The following is a 20,808-nucleotide window of genomic DNA, read 5'->3' as shown; positions in this document are numbered from 1 at the left end:
GGGCTCTGCCGAGCAACGCGCCCGGTTGGGGGGGGGCCATTTTGCCCCCCCCCCCTAAGATCTCGAGAACCACGCAACATAGCGACAAGCGGTAAACGGCGTTGGATAGCCCCAACGGGGAACTACCTTGTGACCCAATTTTATTGACCTAGGTCAAACTGATGACGTCACAGGTCAGGTCAAAGGTCCAATTTTCACCGTTTACAGGCACTTCAAGAAATGCGTTGTAAAATCGAGTAAAATGCATTTCATTGAAAATCATCGATGGGGAAATGTTCTTCAAACACATATTTTGCTATTTGAGGTCACTGATACCAGGTCAGGTCACAGAGGTCAGGTCACGGGGGGTCACAATATGAAAGTGTCGTGTGATACATGTTTTATGGTCCATTTTACATGACAAATGCGATTATATGGGTCAGGCAGCCTTTGGGGCCAGCTTAGATCACGTTTTGGTCAAGGTCAGGTCAAGGTCAGGTCAAGGTCAGGTCAAATTAGGTCAAATTTCAAAGTTAATATTTTGCATAAAATGGGTATCGAATCGATGCAACTCGTCACGGGGAGTTCAATGGTGGTCTTTGTTTTGCCGTACGTGATCTAGAATTGCTAAAAATTGAGTTCAAAAGTTTGACGTCATCATTTTTGAACAGTTTTTTCGCTATAACTTGGCCAAAAAACGAGATATCGATCTGAAATTTGGTATGTATATAGAAGAGCGCTGGGACTATCACATTTATTCCGTTTTTTTTTTCGAAATTCGGAAAAATTTTGGATTTTTTCAAAGTTAAAAAAATCAATTTTTTGATTTTTTTTGGTCAAAAACCAAAAATTTTGAAAATCCGAGATAGCAGTTTTGTAGCGCCGCTTTTTGTCTACTAGACCATATAAAGAACTTTGAAATTGCTTGATAACTGTAGATTTGGTGAGCGTTTCAAGATTGCATGTTTTTTGCTCATTTTTGCTCGAACATGACCTCAGTTTGACCTCAATAACTCCTGACCTAAGGTGACCTAAGACTTGAAATTTGGTGTGAAGGTGTCAAATTGATGCCCGGGAAGGTACTTAAAATTTGGCGGCGCTGCGCGCCGCCGTTTTCTTGCTATTCAGGAAAAACCACGGGGGGGCCAAAATGGCCCCCCCAACGGGGCGAGGGTTAAATCTTCATCAGCATGACATAATCACAGAGAAAACAAATGTGGTCCATATCACTTATGGAGTGTGCCTATTGAATTCTATGAATAAAATGACCCATAAAACATGCGTCGTACATGCCCTTTTCTATATTTCATTTTTGGTGACCTGACCTGACCTTGACCTTGACCTTTGCATGATATTGTATGCAACGAATATTGTCTTGGTAGCCTAAGAACACGTTTTGGGCAATCAGTCTCAGTCCATTCTTCAGCAACTATGGTGCAAGGCCGATACTGTAGAAACTTGCATTTTGTACCCTTGCCCTGACCTTGACCTCACCTCTTACCTACTTAAGCAAAAAATTTGTCTCTTAAGATCCGCCTTGTTGAGAGCTTTCGATCGCCGTTTTTCCGTCTTTCTACGACCATCGTTCGGAAGTTAGACAAGGGGGGGGGGTCAGAATCTGCCCCCAGTGTTCCATTTTTTTCATACTTTTTGGTGGCAAATCACACCTAATGGGGAAAATATGTTCATCCCTAAAATATGAATTGCCGAGTCAACTTCATCTCTGAAAAGTGTTTCATGTATTCCCAACAGCCAATTCACATGTCACTTGACAGTTGATGCACCCACATCCTTTTGCTCCACACCCTGTCAAGATCCTGACATGAAATCCTGGTTTATCAGTTCGCATGAAAATTGGCATTATACCATTTTGCAAAAATACTTCAGTTATTTACTTTCTTTTTTCTCATCCTAGAATTTCTTTTTTCTTTATTGGCACACCCAACCAATATCCAATTTTAGAACACTGCTGCCCCCCCCCCCCCCCAGCAGGGCGCTTATGGCTGAATAGCCCAGCGGGGCGCAGGTTAATTTCTTAAAGCCCTTGTCGGGCTTCATCGGACATGCAGATGCTCTCAAAAATAAGAGCTACATAGTGCACATGCTACTTTTAGCTTGACCTTTGAGTTAGCGTAAAGATATACCCCGCAAGAAAAGGACAATTTTACCTTTTCCAATCGCGATTAGCCTGCTCCCCTGAAGTCGCTCTATTGTGGATCGACGTTTTAAATAACCGCTCAACCGCGAGTGCCTGTTAGAGAGGTCGCTAAAAATGCGGTCGCTGTTTTGAGTGAGTCGCTGTTTTTCTGCCGCTGTTTTCTGAATTGCTATTTGACACGACACGCACATCACTTAGGTATATATTAGTGTGAAGTTATATTTAAAAGTAGATGTCAAGATAAGATTTAGCCGTCTTTTATTGCATAAAATTTGACTTCAAACTGGATGAATATCCAAATCTACATATTATTAACCCGCGCACCGACGGGGGGGGCGGATATCCGCCCCCCCCCTGAGGTTTTTCGCGAATAGCGGGAAAACCGCAGCGCGTAGCGCCGCGAAATTTGGTATGACTATAACCTCATCAATTTTACACATGGTGTGCAAGTTTGAACTTCCTACCTTTTAAGGTCAGGTCACCAGGTCACTTTGAATGACCCAACCTCAAATCACTTTTTTGCAAATTTGTCACCGTGCCACAGCTAGAGTAGATGTTGGAGGCCTTTGAAAGTCGCAGGATATTATAAGGTCATTAGTAGCTACAATTTGTATATCTCGGAATTTTGATATCGGTGACCTAAGGTCAGGTCAATTTCGCGACCTCCCCATTATAAGTCAATGGGGGAAAAATCAACTCCCTGTTTTTACCACTAAAACGGGTCGGAATGGCCCCATATACTTAACATGACTTCATATACGATCAACCTTCACTACCTTGAGGTCTGTTTTGCTGTTGGGCAGCTGTGAGGTCATGTGACGTCATCAAAGGTCACCAAAGGTTTTTGGCCAATAACTCCGTACAGGAACAAGATACAGACGCGTGGATGGTCTCATTGTGTTCAGCTCGTCAAGACGCATCGAATGATATACATGATGACCTCGAGGTCACGTGACCTGAGGTCAACCTTTGACCTTGACCTTTCGAGGTCAACATATATATCATTCGATGCGGATTGACGAGAGGATCACGATGATGCCCTTAGTTTGTTCCTATCTTGACTAATTCGAAAGTTATTCGAGAAAAACTCTCCATATCTAGCGCCGCCATTTTGACTTTTTCGACCCCTGTGACGTCATCTTTGACCTGACCTGAAAATGACCTTAGTAAAAATTGTAGATCTTGGCCGTGCGTATCCGATGCCGTTTACCGCTTGTCGCTATCTTGCTTCGTTCTCGAGATCTCAGGGGGGGGCGGTCATCCGCCCCCCCCCCCGTCGCACGCTGGGCCGGCGGACCGGAAAAGCGCTAGAAATACCCCCAAGAGTGACTTTCCACAATATGAACAAAATATGTATCATTCGATCCCAAATTGATCAAAGCATACGATTCTGATGCCATTTTTGCCCTAAGGTCGAAATTGAGGTGGTCAGTTGTCACCAAACATAAGACTATTTAGACCCGCTAGTGGCCACCACATTTGCCGATTTTAATGCTAATCTTTTGTAGGGGGGGCTCGGGCCGGTCCTTTTGGCCTTTCGCAGCCTCCCCTCTGATTGTATTACTACTACTCTACTTGATGTCCGTGTTAGACTGAGACGTCTCCCAGCCTGTGCCCGACTGCCACTCGGGCCACGAACATCCCAATGTCTAATTCTACTATTTTACGTTAAGTTACAATGCATCGTGGTACCAGTGTGAATCACTCCGCCATTTTGAGGCACGCCGCGGTTGGTAGCGCGCCCTTATGGGTTTAGGAGTGAAGCTCCTGGCCATTGATGACTTTACTAATGTACCGATAAAGTTAGACTCCGCTCAATCACCGTTCTCCTCCGACTCATCCCGTTACCAAAAGCATCTGGTCAATTCAACGCCCCATTTATTGTTCATAATTTCGTGATGTGGTCATAACGGACTGCGCTAATTTGACGTAATCATTTTAATTTCCTACCGCGAACGCAATCTACCCTAACAATACCCTAACGCCACGCATGCTAACCTAACCCTCCACCCACTTGCTCCTACCTATCTATGGGATGTGCCTTGAGCCCGCACAGCATCCCTGCGTAGTCGGAACCTACCTTCGAGCCAGCTTACCAGCAGCGTGGTTGAGGTCGGGTGCAGCGTTGCAGCCTAGTCGGCGTACAGGCACTGACGCCGTTCTCACTCCCCGCTGCGGTTATATACTCGCCCGAAGGTGGATAAGTCCTGTCACTCGGTCTGAGGCTAAAATCGATCGAGCGACAGTGACTTACGGTTCTGACTACGCTGACCTCGACGTGGTGTTTCTAAATGTCAAAAGGCGAGCGAAAACAAGAATACCGCGAGCGAAAACAAGAATACCGCGATTACGAATTTCTAGCTATAAACCAAAAGGCACATACCGCGATCCATTTTAACAAACATACCGCGACACACCTTACATAAATGCCCCCCTCTTTGGGCCTGGGGTTAAATCCCCTTACTTTGGGGCGGCTCGGCAATCCGTTTTTGTGTGTGTGTTTTTGTTTAGCGTCACGACTTCCTCTGCCGCGACGGCACCGCGACGGTTTCCTCTTCGGCGACGGTTCCGCGACGGTCAGCTTCCGCAGCTTCTCCTTCGTCCACATGTCCCTTAACATCGTGCAGCGGCGTCCACCACTGCAGCATCTTGGCGTTTCCGCAGGATCGGCATCCCCGCGCGGTTTTGCAGCCTCATCATGTCCTGCAACACTGGCGCGACGGTGTCCTCTTCGGCGACGATGTGCGCGGCGCACCAGCCTCCACGGCATGTCGGGTGCGCGCGCCTCCACGGCGACGACCTTCGCGGCGCACCAGCCTCCACGGCATTGGTGGGTGCGCGCGCCTCCACGGTGACGATGTGCGCGGCGCACCAGCCTTTACGGCTTCGGTGGGTGTGCGCCTCGGCATTGGTGGGTGCGCGCGCCTCCACGGCTACGATGTGCGCGGCGCACCAGCCTCCACGGCATGTTGGGTGCGCGCGCCTCCACGGCGACGATGGCGCACCAGCCTCCACGGCATTGGTGGGTACGCGCGCCTCCACGGCGACGATGTGCGCGGCGCACCAGCCACCACGGCATGTTGGGTGCGCGCGCCCCCACGGCGACGATGTGCGCGGCGCACCAGCCTCCACGGCATCGGTGGGTGCGCGCGCCTCCACGGCTACGATGGCGCACCAGCCTCCACGGCATTGGTGGGTACGCGCGCCTCCACGGCTACGATGTGCGCGGCGCACCAGCCTCCACGGCATGTTGGGTGCGCGCGCCTCCACGGCGACGATGTGCGCGGCGCACCAGCCTCCACGGCATTGGTGGGTGCGCGCGCCTCCACGGCTACGATGTGCGCGGCGCACCAGCCTCCACGGCATGTTGGGTGCGAGCGCCTCCACGGCGACGATGTTCGCGGCGCACCAACCTCCACGGCATGTGGGGTGCGCGCGCCTCCACGGCGACGATGTGCGCGGCGCACCAGCCTCCACGGCATTGGTGGGTGCGCGCGCCTCCACGGCTACGATGTGCGCGGCGCACCAGCCTCCACGGCATTGGTGGGTGCGCGCGCCTTTACGGCGACGATGTGCGCGGCGCACCAGCCTCCACGGCATTGGTGGGTGCGCGCGCCTCCACGGCTACGATGTGCGCGGCGCACCAGCCTCCACGGCATGTTGGGTGCGCGCGCCTCCACAGCGACGATGTGCGCGGCGCACCAGCCTCCACGGCATTGGTGGGTGCGCGCGCCTCCACGGCTACGATGTGCGCGGCGCACCAGCCTCCACGGCGTCGATGGCGCACCAGCCTCCACGGCATTGGTGGGTACGCGCGCCTCCACGGCGACGATGTGCGCGGCGCACCAGCCACCACGGCATGTTGGGTGCGCGCGCCCCCACGGCGACGATGTGCGCGGCGCACCAGCCTCCACGGCATTGTTGGGTGCGCGCGCCTCCACGGCTACGATGTGCGCGGCGCACCAGCCTCCACGGCATTGGTGGGTGCGCGCGCCTCCACGGCTACGATGTGCGCGGCGCACCAGCCTCCACGGCATGGTGGGTGCGCGCGCCTCCACGGCGACGATGGCGCACCAGCCTCCACGGCATTGACGGGTGCGCGCGCCTCCTCGGTGACGATGGGACGGCGCACTAGCCTCCACGGTATGTCGGGCGCGCGCGCCTCCCCGGCGACGATTTGCGCGGCGCACCAGTGATCAAAAGCATTGTAGTGCGGCGCCTCGGCATCATCTTGCTCTGCAGTGGCGTCCGCCTACGCAGCCGCCTCGGCCGTTTTGCGTAGCATCCGTTTCTGCAGCGTCATCGTGTCCTGCAGCATGTGCTCTCTTTCCGCGCGGCATCAGCTTCCGCAGCGTTTCCATTTGCGGTTCGCTGCGGCAGCTTGGCTTGCGGTACAGCAGCTCAGGATGCGACTTCGGCTTTGGCTCGGCCGCTTTGGGACTCCACATGGTGGTACTCGTTGCTATTGTCGGTTGCCAAGTGGTCGCAGGCGATACAGGTGGTGGTCCTGACCGTCACCCGGGCTCACCAGATGGCAGTATAGCTCGGCGTGTCGTTTCCAGGATGGTGCTGCCGTAGTTGCTGAGGTGGACACACGGCAGCGTCCGTGGTGGCCTCGTTGCCGCCACAGCAGCAGCAGCGTTCGCAGCGTCATCACGTTCTGCAGCTTTGCCTTGTCTTTCCGCACGGCATCCGCTTGTGCATTCGGGTGCAGCAGCTGGGGCCTGCGGCGCTGCAGCTGAGTCCTGTTGCGATTTCGGAGCCCCTGGGGCGGGCGTGGAGCCGTCGGCTCGTTTGCTTGGGCTCGGGGCGTTATCTGGTGTCCGTCGCTTGGTGATTGCCGTCAGTCGGAAGGGTACCATCCAGGTGGCGGTCTGGTCGGCCCACGGGCTGAACAGTTGGCAATGTAGTCTGGTGGTTCGCGCGTCGGGATGTCTCAGCCGTCGGTGACCGGATGATCGGCCGGTTCCGCGGGGTCGGTCCACCGTGGTTGTTCGTCTGGTCGGTGACCGGATGATCGGCCGGTTCCGCGGGGTCGGTCCACCGTGGTTGTTTGTCTGATCGCCGCCGTGCTTGCCGCCGTGGACGTTCATGTGATTGCCGTCGTACTTGCTCTCGCCAGTGCGGTACGACGCACCGGAGGTGTTCGGCACGCCATTAGCGCTCCGGGCCCGTTCGCCCCTTTTCTTGTTCTCCGTCACTGCTGTCCGGGTCACCGCTGGCCTGCCAGCATACTGTGACATACACTCATACAACCGCACGTACATTGTTTCAGCCGTAAGCGCCACGTATGACGGTATTACGACGGCAATTTTCTTCCACACTAATATACATGGCGACATACATAATAGATACATACATACATACATACATACATACATACATACATACATAGTTACATACATCCCCGCTACAATTTTACATATTGGCATTCATGCAGATGCAAGCTCGATTAGTTACATACATCCCCGCTACAATGTTACATATTGGCATTCATGCAGATGCAAGCTCGATCTACATGCAGTCAAATTTTATACCTATAGATTTCCAGTTTCCAGGAGACATTTCTACATGGTGTCATAAAGCATGTGTTGCCACTACATCTATTGGGCGTAGTGTTTGTTCACTGGCCGTGAACTAGGCAGGGTTTTACATCTATGTGTCAAGCTAGTGTATTTATTTTGCGAAATCTGATTTCGCTATTTGGAGGTCACAAAGGATGCACGAAGGTGAATCCCAAATCGATACCAGCCGGGATGAAGCCAAATGGTAGCCTCTGGATAGTTAACTTCGGCAGTTCGCCGGGGTCGTTCTTGTTATCCATCACGGCTGGCACGACCGGTCCGATCTCCCAAATAGCCATCCCAATTTGCACTGCTTTGGCCGGATCGAAACGAGCATTTGGAACACTGGGCTTTGTCTCATCGAAGATCGCAGCACGCTGCCATTACATGTGTCAAATCGGGTATTTATGGTTACAGCAACAGGCCCATTGCTCCAACACCATTATAAGTGTGGCGGCAGCTTGCAAAATGTAATAGCAGCGTGGTAGCATTGTTACATTTCCCTGTGATAGAAATTGAGGCCAAAGCTATCGCTTACCTGTGACGTTGATTGTTTCATTTCATTAAATTAAGTTGGTTGGGATTCTCCATAACTAAATACTTGCCTTTAGGATGTACTGTATACTCACCCTTTAGAGGGAATATTTCCCAATGTGATTTGGTAAGGTAAATTTACGTTATACGTTGTAGAATGAATGATGGGTTCTTCAGTTTTAAACAGTCGTTATGAACTTTTTTTTTTTAGCCAACATAGTAGTGGAGATAAATCGCTATAGGTACTTCAGTCTTTTGAAAGGGATAATAATACGGCCAATATGGATCCCATAAACCGTGTCCGCAGTGACCATTGAGAGGCCATTATCTGGGCGGATTTACATTTCTTATTAATTCGTCCGTTGCGGTGTCGGGATAGATACTCTGGCCGCTGTGGTCACTTGTTGCCAACCTTTGACAATTGCGAAAGAAAGCATAAAGTAGCGCAACGTTTAAAATAAAGTTAAGACACAAATGTCCACTTTTTAAGCCACTACTTTTTTTCGAAGCATCAAGCATCTACGATGCTTTATCGCCTTACTATCGTGATCAGAACCAACGAGTGACGTCTTATTTATTGATTAATTGTTTTTTTTTTAGCCTTGTCTTTCTATGCTGGTCCTTCCTTTATTGCTCTGACAGGCGAACGATTGAAGGAAGCTACCATTGCAAATAAAAGGGCTGTCATTCTGAGCAATCTTTGCGACAGGGGAAGCAGGGCAGGGTGATTGAAGTGATAATTCGAATCCAATGGCACCCTACAGCTAAACACAACTGGGCGAATGAGACGGAATGCATACAGCCCGGCAATGTATGCCCTTGTGGCTTATTTAAGCATTTATAACGTTAGCTAGGCTGGACACATAATAATGCCCAGGTAAATAGCTTCACGTGTGTCCTAACTTGTGAAACTGAAACGAGAATGGTGAATAACAGCCGAATCGATATATGAAGGTACGGGTTTCACTGTTATTATAATAACTGTCACTCTCGAAATCCAGGTATTTTCAATGATTCAACAGCCTTTGTTTACGACAGTCTTTGTTTGTTTGCGATGGGTGTAACTTCCACACCTATGAGTTCTGGTCGAAAATGTTATATTTTGTCAGGTAGCCCATAGCCTCTGGCTTCGGGACTGTAACTTTGATGAGAGAGAACATTTGCGGATTGTCGACAGTGGGGCCCCTCCCTGTCTGAAAACTAGACTGCTTCTTTATTTCAATCAGTTAATGATGCATTCATAGGTACTGTCATAATGTCATTGTTATACCATAGGTAGTCCATTTGCGCCTCTGGCGGACAATGGCCATGGTCGCAATTCACTTAAATTGAAGTAGGTGTTGTTCCTAAAAGCGTGGCATCCCTCATACAGATATGAATGATGTTTACTTTAAAATTGTTGCATAATGAAAAATGGACTCTGCCTTTAAATATCACTCTGAAAATGACAGATGTATCGCAAGTTTTTATGGTCTATGTTTCAAAATACTGCAAAAAGCTAAGAACAAGTCGTAACATTTCTGACGGCGCAATGAGGTCTACAAATAAGCTTATTTCTAGAGGTTGAATCATAAAAGGTACTTCCCAGTGGTAAATATTGTTTTCTAAATAAACTGTTATATATTTGTCATACCTATATGCCATTGAATTAGTGGTAACGTTGGTGGGCCGTACAATAAATATGCAAGCATATGCCATATCTTTGGACATTCAGTGGATAATTGTCGTTAGTTTCTACCGAAATTTTATCAGCTTTGCCCGATCTGAATGCGTCGCTGCGGGGAATAACGTCTTGTGCCGCCATGTTGACTGTAGTGTAGCGTCGACGTATATTTGACCCGTTGAACTCTATTGATTTCCGATGCCCGACCACTCGACTGACAGCTGACCGATCACTTGTGACAGCTAACTCGGCGAGAAAACGTGTACTTTAGTTCACTGGGCGACCGTTTCAAGTCTGAATTTTACGTTATTTGCACAGCATGGCCGTGCGCTCCTGCCGACGCCCGACACCCAAAATGAGTAGTCACCGAATTTTCTCGCACCCGTCCCAGGTTTCAGTTTTGCCTCGGATTGGTGTAACGGCCGCTATATTGCGTAGACATGTCAACCCCATGGGTCGCGCGGGCGGTAGATACTTGTTTAAATGGACATCACTAACGGGATATTTCCCGCAGCATTGTACATTGATTGTGCCAGGTTGGCACTTGAACAAACTATCCTATTTGAATCTGGTAAATCTAAATGGTTAGAAGATCTGCAAAATTTAAATCAATCACTTCAGATATTACTTTGAAACAGGGTATTTGGTGTTCATCCGTTGTTATCGCAATGGTTATTGCTTTGACGTTGATCGCTATAACACGATTTAAAATGAGCGGTAATAATTTAGTGGGTAAAGCCCAATAATACATCAGCATCGTATAAGTTCTAAACGCATTCCCTTGTCGTTGTTTTAATTTCAGTGCTTTCGTTCATGTTGTTACTGGTTTTACATAGATTCCTGACACGTAAGATTTAACCGACTTCCTTTTTATCTCTTACGTCCCTTTTCCAAATCCTGGCTATCCAACATAGGCATCGGTCAATGATTCGATTAGAGTTTGTGATCCGCCATAGAAATAACCGTCAGGAACGTTCAGGATACGTAGAAACAATATGCCACCATCGTTCAGTCGCCGAGCAGTGTTGGTCGCAAAAGCCGGCGATTCGCCCCTGGGCTGGTGCTAGTGTCACCGCGCGCATTGCATTCAGCATCAGGCCTGCAATGATGGACGCCGATGAAATTCTAAAATTTGTTTCGAGTGGCGCTGCTCGAGCATTAAAGAAGGGTATGTCAGAGCTTCATTAGGGAAATCAGCGAAAATGCTTGATCCGAAAGGAAAGTTCCTATGAGACACCATTGATTACGGCATAGGTCATATTTTATGACATATTAAATATATTTACTTAAATAATCTTTTATGAATAAAATGTAACAAAATAAACCAATTATGTAGCTAAATCTGTGCTCTCAGCTACGATCTGAAACAATTCACCCAGGTGACAATAAGCTGATGGTATTATTTATAACTATGGGTTCATAAATAAATCAATACATGCTTTTTGGATTTCTTCTCTATTTGAAACAGAAATACTACAGTTGAAACTTTGTAAAAGGCAAATCGTAGGCCAACTGGCACCTGACAGTTTGCACTTGCAATTGGCAACCCAAGGTTGACCACGAATGATTGACGTGGTTTTGCATCTGTCAGCCCATATGGTTGACTGACGTGTTTTGCATTGGACAACCCACATGGTTGACTGACGTGTTTTGCATCGGACAAGCCATATGGCTGACTGACGTGTTTTCACATTTGTACGTACTAGATGTCGATCTCTGAAATTCACGCCGCGACTACCATAAATCTTTTTATGATCATCACCAATATTTTAACTTGTTACCAAGAGTCTGTTTCACCAAAGCTGCCGGGATTTACACATTTCCATTTATAAGCAGTATGCCAACTATGTATAATTCGATTTTACATAATCTCTGGCCCTATTGGAATATGTAAGTAATTTTAACTTGCAACCAGCCAGATTGTTTGTAGGTAAGAACGATATTATGTGATCGGTATGGCTCCTTTTATCAAATCACGTCTCTAGTTTGTTTATTCCTGGAAAGAATGATACTTTTATTCTGGCAAAATAAGATTGATGACGGTCCATGGGTAAATCACAATATCTTATTATTGAAATAAGCGCGTTCGCTGTCGCACATGATTGAGAAAATACTACATCTAAACACTGAATGTCTTTAATAAACTTTGGTGATTATTTCTTATAAATACAGATTTCATTTGTTCGTGAAATAGGCCATTTTACACGTTAAATCATGCGCTATTCTCGGGCGATTCTGAGAACGAAAGATAGCAGTCACTTAGTTTAATCAATAGCAATATTGGAGCTTTGCTCCTAGTGTATTCTGCAGCCATCGTGAGAAACCTTTAACGAATTTATCCCCTTTATAAGCCGAATATTGAAAAATTGCAACCTTCGATTCTATACGCTTAATTGTATAATGAAATCGTCAAATTCTGAATAAAAAAACCTCCAATAATCCTAGTACCTACTTTTATGAAAGTTAAGTTGAAATGCACACAAAATGCTTAGACCCTTTTTTTACAAACATTGATAGCCGGTACGCCATTCTCGCGGTGATTCTGTGATAGCCAGATAGCAATTAACAGTCGAGGATTATGAATCTACCAATTATTGAAATTACAACCAATGACAAACCCCTTTTCATACTTCAAATATTAACGAATCTTACGTCCATTTTTATGTTCCTACATATTTAACCGTGTGATAAAACGTTATTTTCAATCAATATTAGGGGGAAATTTCACGATTGCATTGAAATACACAACTTTTTTACAATCTTTTTGATAAATTAGATAATATGATGTGTAATCTGAAATTCATTTGGCAGATGTTTATGTCCCAGCCGTTATAGTTCATTTGGTGATTTATCATTGTAGCGAAATCTGATTGAGTTTTCCGATAATTTAGGATCTTTCGCGACTGCGAAGTTGAATGAACACAAAATACTCTACCTTATTTTTAATTGGTCTGGAAGGCGTCAATAGCGGAGTGTGTTCACCTTATTCTAATTTGTCACAAAGGCAATATAGCTGATACATGTTAAATCAAGTGTCATTTCATTGCAATTTTGAAATAGAATGGCGGGCAAAACAAAGGAACCTGAAACATGCATCAACAGTACAGTTAAAGTTTTATTCAGTACAAAGGTATAATTTAAACGAATAATTTTTATGGTAGGCAATAATTTATCCATTATGGTGGGCTACTAGAACCAAAAATTGTTGTGTTTGTAAATAAATAAGTGATTTGAGGGCAAAAAATGCCCGGATTTAAACTTCTAAAATTATTTTGAACATAAAATATTTCAGTTTGAGGGATGTTAAGGCCTCAAAGGGTAGGTACTTTTTAGGTATTAAATAAGTTCCTCTGCGAAAGTTCCGTCGTGAAAACGGCCTATATACATTATTGAGATAAGATCAAAATGAGTTAATGCACGTATTTGTAAATGAACAATGCACACATTACTGAGTTAATCAAAACAAGCCTCCCGCTAATCGCAAATATGTGAATGTTACGATCGAGATGGGAATTTACATATTTTCATTGCATGCTAAGTTCAGGCGAATCCTTCACTTTCGCTCAACATACTCACAATTCACTCAACTTCAGATAGGCATTGTCCATCTAATATCAACATACTCACAATCTCGCATTCCATTTTCATTCTTTCATTCAGCTTACACTCTCCATTCTAGAAATGCATCATTCATTCATTTAACATACTCGCACCAGCTCGAGAAACTTTTTCCTTCTTAGCGACTCGCAACATTCTACACTCTCGCTTCTCACCAATATCACTCGTCACTCACTCAAGTTTTCATTGTTTCTCATTTTTATTGCAGTCATAGCAAGCTTTTGCCTAACAATTTTGGCTGCTGGTCTGGCTCGATTGTTCCTAGAAGTTCGGATATTGAGCGGAGTAAATTTAATAAATTTAAAATAATGGCACATCAACCGTTCTTTCAAGATTCATTCGATCGTTGCGACTTACTATCAGCCGTTTGATTTTTACAATTTATGATTTACAAAATCTCGTACTGAACACGCGCGCTGGATTTACTGTGGGCCGTCTCGCCAAATGCAGTTTAAGTCTTACGTTAGCGTCGTACCCCATACCAAGATCCTATTGCTCAGGATTAAATGAAAAACGTTTTTACGACTTACTGTTAGCCGTTTGTTTACACAGTTTAAGATTTACAAAACCACGTACTAACCAGTATAACGCCTTTTGGGGCGACTAACGGAGCGAGCGAGAGGGTGAGCCTTGCACGTGCGAAATTTCGAGGAGGTACCTCCAACTGACTTGTGCACGGCACCCTACTAACCGGTCTATAGCGATGTGCCAAATTTGAGCACAATCGGCCCAGCCGTTCTCGAGATCTGGAAGCGGCACCCTGCACGTGCGCACGTGCAGAATGGGTCCCAACTGACTTGTGCACGGCACCCTACTAACTGGTCCCTAACCGTGTACCAAATTTGAGCGCCATCGGTCCAGCCGTTCTCGAGATCTGGAAACGACCCCTGCACGTGCGCACGTGCAGCAGCACCCCAACTCTGGCACATGGATATGCAATGCCTAGTGGGTGCCTACCTACATGCCAACTTTCAGCGCAATCGGCCAAGTAGTTACCGAGATATTGCAACAATTACAAAACTGACACCTCTTCGTTTTGCGCGTGGCACGTGCATAAGGGGTCATCCACATGCATCGGGAATAGTCCAATACTTGGTAGAAGGAATGAAGCTACCCTACAAAAATTACCCCGTGTAAATCGGTCAAGTGGTTGCTGAGATATAAGCCTCGCAAAAGCGTCCGCACGGCCGGCCGGCCGGCCGGCCGGCCGGCCGGCCGGCCGCTCATACTCAGAAATTTCCGTTAATCTAAGGAAAGACTCCGCTCGCTTCGCTCGCTCCGTAACAAGCGCTTCGGAGTTATTACGGCAGGGCGTTTCATTAATGCAGTTTAAGTCTTACGTAATGGCGTGCCTGACCAACCGGATGAAAAACGTTGTTCAGTCCTCGAATTTCACTTGAAAGAACGTTTCCCGGCCGATGAGCACCATTTATGTAGGGGGGGGGGGGGCTCGGGCCGGTCCTTTTGGCCTTTCGCAGCCTCCCCTCTGATTGTATTACTACTACTCTACTTGATGTCCGTGTTAGACTGAGACGTCTCCCAGCCTGTGCCCGACTGCCACTCGGGCCACGAACATCCCAATGTCTAATTCTACTATTTTACGTTAAGTTACAATGCATCGTGGTACCAGTGTGAATCACTCCGCCATTTTGAGGCACGCCGCGGTTGGTAGCGCGCCCTTATGGGTTTAGGAGTGAAGCTCCTGGCCATTGATGACTTTACTAATGTACCGATAAAGTTAGACTCCGCTCAATCACCGTTCTCCTCCGACTCATCCCGTTACCAAAAGCATCTGGTCAATTCAACGCCCCATTTATTGTTCATAATTTCGTGATGTGGTCATAACGGACTGCGCTAATTTGACGTAATCATTTTAATTTCCTACCGCGAACGCAATCTACCCTAACAATACCCTAACGCCACGCATGCTAACCTAACCCTCCACCCACTTGCTCCTACCTATCTATGGGATGTGCCTTGAGCCCGCACAGCATCCCTGCGTAGTCGGAACCTACCTTCGAGCCAGCTTACCAGCAGCGTGGTTGAGGTCGGGTGCAGCGTTGCAGCCTAGTCGGCGTACAGGCACTGACGCCGTTCTCACTCCCCGCTGCGGTTATATACTCGCCCGAAGGTGGATAAGTCCTGTCACTCGGTCTGAGGCTAAAATCGATCGGGCGACAGTGACTTACGGTTCTGACTACGCTGACCTCGACGTGGTGTTTCTAAATGTCAAAAGGCGAGCGAAAACAAGAATACCGCGAGCGAAAACAAGAATACCGCGATTACGAATTTCTAGCTATAAACCAAAAGGCACATACCGCGATCCATTTTAACAAACATACCGCGACACACCTTACACTTTAGTTGATATTTATTAGTTGACCAGTTGTCGTTTTGAACGCAATTTTCTGTCAGACTAGTTCAGGGCACTGTTGTTCACTGTACCAACAACATTCTTACATATTGCATCGCTTTTCTGCAAGATAAGCTAGCTTTTTGCAAGCAGCTGCAAGACCTAAATAAAAATCATATCTAAATTTTTAAATAGACTTTTATAAAAACGTTATTTCGAGCGGCTAAAAATGAACATCTTATACTAGCCTCTGATTACTCATCTTTCGTTCCATATAGGTGCTTTGCTGCTTTTCCCTGCTACTTTTCGAGATATGCGCCAGTCAACCACATGATGTAGGGGCAATTGTCACCTCGCCGCTCTACTGACGGCCCGGCGCTCTTTAAAACGCTGAAATTTATGAAAAACGAATGTTTATAATCTGAATAAAGTATATGTCACTGAGCTCAGAATTGATCAACGCACACAATGCTGTCAAAATTTTTGGGCCAAAGTCAATAATTAAGTCATTATGAACCCCCAAACACAAGTCAGTGATAATCAACAACAACTTGCTCTTTATTTCGACTTTTTGAGAAATGTTATTTCGAGCCGCTAAAGATGAGCATGTCATGCAAACAACTAGTCAATTGTCTGCCATGCCCTATTGACGATTATTGCCTATTACTGCTACTTTTCGAGATATCGTCTGCTAAGTCACCTGATATAGCTGCTATGCCACCCTACCGCGGTAGGGTGGCATAGCAGCTATTTCAGGTGACTAAGCAGACGATATCTCGAAAAGTAGCAGTAATAGGCAATAATCGTCAATAGGGCATGGCAGACAATTGACTAGTTGTTTGCATGACATGCTCATCTTTAGCGGCTCGAAATAACATTTCTCAAAAAGTCGAAATAAAGAGCAACTTGTTGTTGATTATCACTGACTTGTGTTTGGGGGTTCATAATGACTTAATTATTGACTTTGACCCAAAAATTTTGACAGCATTGTGTGCGGTGATCAATTCTGAGCTCAGTGACATATACTTTATTCAGATTATAAACATTCGTTTTTCATAAATTTCAGCGTTTTAAAGAGCGCCGGGCCGTCAGTAGAGCGGCGAGGTGACAATTGCCCCTGCATCATGTGGTTGACTGGCGCATATCTCGAAAAGTAGCAGGGAAAAGCAGCAAAGCACCTATATGGAACGAAAGATGAGTAATCAGAGGCTAGTATAAGATGTTCATTTTTAGCCGCTCGAAATAACGTTTTTATAAAAGTCTATTTAAAAATTTAGATATGATTTTTATTTAGGTCTTGCAGCTGCTTGCAAAAAGCTAGCTTATCTTGCAGAAAAGCGATGCAATATGTAAGAATGTTGTTGGTACAGTGAACAACAGTGCCCTGAACTAGTCTGGCAGAAAATTGCGTTCAAAATGACAACTGGTCAACTAATAAATATCAACTAAAGATTGGCATTAAAATCAGCGAATGTGGTGGCCACTAGCGGGTCTAAATAGTCTTGTGTTTGGTGACAACTGACCACCTCAATTTCGACCTTAGGGCATAAATGGCATCAGAATCGTATGCTTTGATCAATTTGGGATCGAATGATACATATTTTGTTCATAGTGTGGAAAGTCACTCTTGGGGGTATTTCTAGCGCTTTTCCGGTCCGCCGGCCCAGCGTGCGTCGGTGCGAAGTTGGCGCAGACCCCCGTCGGTGCGCGGGTTAAAGATCGAACGACTAGAATTTGCATTCATTTCGCATGTCCATGAAAAGTGAAATGACAACTTGACAACTATAAAAGACGTTTATTATAGACGTCTTGCAAGCTGTTTATAATCGTCTATCTACTGCCTGTACGTTCAACAAACTTAGGCTATATTAAACTATACACTGACCTCGGTGTTTGATAAAATAATCAAACCGCTTATGAATAAAAGTGTTTCGCCAAGCTCTATTAGCCGTTCAATGTATAAAGGCAGTATAAGACGTGCTGATGATTTTAGGCAACGCTTGGTAGTCCATAACAGTCAGGCGTCTATACCAATAACTATTTAGCTATCAGATGCAGCGACTGATCAGGAACAGTGTTTTTTATATGAGTAAACATCTCACAGTAACGATAGTTCTGCAGGGTTAAATGTAGCAGCCGATCATATATCATATGATGACTGACAAGTGTTCGTTTATTTTGTTAGCAATGGTTTGTGGTTGCGTTTATTTGTCGTGATGTACCTACAGATAAGGATTGCCGCCACCATTGGTGGCCCGTGGTCTTTGATGAGATGGTAATTGGTACCGCATGAATGAAAACATTCATGCAACTAAACATTATACCTAGTTGACAGGCAAGGACAGGGTTCAGTTGACGAATGCTTCTTATGTATCATACAGCGGCTGCAACTGCATATGAAACGGATTCATCTGTAAACGGCATTCATGTTGGCCTATAGTTTGGAAGATTATTGATTGGCAGGATCGGCGTGGACTGGTCTTGGCTGTGAGATTGTCACTGTTCTTGTTATGACATGTTTTTGCATCAGACTTTCGACTGTATAGGATAAGGTAGGTACGTTGAAGTTAATAAGGTGTAAAAATAAAAAACTGCAACAGCTCAGGTACCTATTTGTTGATTAACGACGGTGTGCTCCTATTGGTTTTGTTTGTTGTGGAACAAATACAATATATTGAATCTGAGAAAGCATGTCAGTGCAACTAAAAATGAACAACATTTCGCCATTTCCCATATAGTTACCTACTACCTACCTTACCCATACCCATTCATAACCATTCATGTAGTACATACCTATCATTAACCCGCGCATGACTGGGGTATTTTCCATAACGCGAGTGACTGGGTATTTCAAAATTCTCAAAATTTTGAAACTCCGAGATAGCAGTTTGATGCCACGTTTACTCTAAGTTCACTCATTATAGCTTTAAAACTGAGGTCTTGAGAGCGATTGCTGTAGTTCAATGTTTTGCGTAAAAATCGGCCGACATGACGTCACTCTGACGCCATTTTCGGCCGACCTATGATAGCTAGGAAGTTGAAATTTGGACACAAGGATACCGCTGAAGGTACCGCAAGGTTCGCGCTGGTACGTTTAACGGTTTGGAAGATAGGTACTGCCGAAAAACGGGAGGGGGGGGGCTCTGTAGAGCCCCCAGTCGTGCGCGGGTTAATTAGCTATGTTATCGATACGAGATTTTAGGAGCGGTGGATTGCCGCCACTTCAGTCTTCATTGGCTCATTCACAATGGGTTTAGAACAGCGAATTTAATTGAAATGGGTTATATAAGCATGGAACAGGCTGAATTGCAGGGCTACTTGTATTATGTTGGTATAGGGATGGAGGCCGGACGCCAGTAACTTCAAAGTCGCGGCTGGAGTGAATGGAATGGGGCAACCGGAGTGAGTTAATGCACATTCGGATTCGGCGTTACAAATATATAGTACATCCAGTCAAATATTACAAAAAGAAATGAGGGCTGACCGCATTTCGACATACATTTTTGGTCGAGACACCGCGTCCGCATGGTACCAGTAGGGAAAAATGGGTAAGACGGTTAGGGGTAGGTAAGACGGGCACTCCCTCCCCTCTGCAGACCAAACCAATACCTAGCGCTGCGAGCGAGAAAGATTAGGACCAGTGTTGCCTTTCCCACCACACGCCACCCTTGAAGCCTGGTGAATTTGTGTTCAGTCAATTATCTTTTATTTCGATTTCTTAAAAACACTCATTTCATTAAAAATATCGATAGTGATTGTGCAAACTTTTGTGTGCAGCACAATAGAGTTAAAACTCGTTATCACTTGTTGTGGTACACTCACATGCCACCGGTGTTCATTTATCGCGGAATTTCTCCGCCCATGCATCAAATTGTCCACAGAGAAAAATTGTGCTAAACTTCTAATTGAGTTTAGTGTAAGACGGGCAAGTAGGTATGGATCCAATGGTGAAAATTAAATGGTAAAAAATATTTATGTTTCTGTAGGAAAAAAGAAGCATTTCTGGTGAAAATTTGTTCGATTTCAATACTCACAGACATATAAGCAACAATCCTTCGGTACAATTTATCCTCTAATAATGAAAATGAAAGACGGCTTAACAAGGCTTCTGAACTAGGACCTACCTACAAGTATACGCATTCTGCACGAATCGCGTATACTGCCTTTTTCGAAGCACTTGAAGTTGAGACCGACGAGCGACTGTATCAATGCGGCTAATCTCGGGAATTTATTACCAGCTGTGCTGGTCGGTGAAAAGAGCGGCCGTCTTACCCTACCCAGTACCTACCCATGTGACCGTTTTTCCTCATGGGGCTGGGAAGACGTTTTTTTTTGCAAGGTTTTGCAAAAATAGTTTATTTGTTGCACAGTTCTAAGTTTCATCTTCTGGCAAATGGAAGTAAAATGTCGGAAAAGGGTTTTCTTTCAGTTTCGCGTCTCTATGTTGTTTCTAGCCGGCGGCCGAAAAATGGCTCCAAAGTTAGGGTGCCCGTCTTATTTCCCCTATACCTAATGACTGGGATAGTACCTAGGAGAGAGTGGGGCAAAGCGGCAACCAGTGGCGGCGGATTCGATTTTGGCGTGGGGAGGGGGCAAGATCCCAGTCGAAATGATGTCATAGGCGGATCCAGAAAGGCCTTTTTTGACGCTGTAGGGGATATACCCCCCAAAAAAGTGTCCAAATCCAAAAACTCCTCGGATTTCGATTCGTTACGGACTTACTGCTGAACAGCATAAAGCAAAAAAAATCATAATAAAAGTGTTATTATTAGGAAACATAAGGTACGTTTTGTCTATTTCGGGCAATGCAGGGGCCAGGGGGAGGGGGAGTAAATATTTGCTTTAAATGCCCGCTCCCTGGATCCGCCAGTGGACGATGTAACACTTTTCGTATTGCTGTATTAGAAAAAAAGCTCCAATGGGAAAAATTGTGCCATAA

The sequence above is a fragment of the Amphibalanus amphitrite genome, unplaced genomic scaffold (assembly GCF_019059575.1).
Source record: "Amphibalanus amphitrite isolate SeventyFive unplaced genomic scaffold, NRLGWU_Aamphi_draft 000337F_arrow, whole genome shotgun sequence".
Classification (NCBI taxonomy): Eukaryota; Metazoa; Arthropoda; class Thecostraca; order Balanomorpha; family Balanidae; genus Amphibalanus; species Amphibalanus amphitrite.
This window is presented reverse-complemented; position numbering follows the sequence as displayed.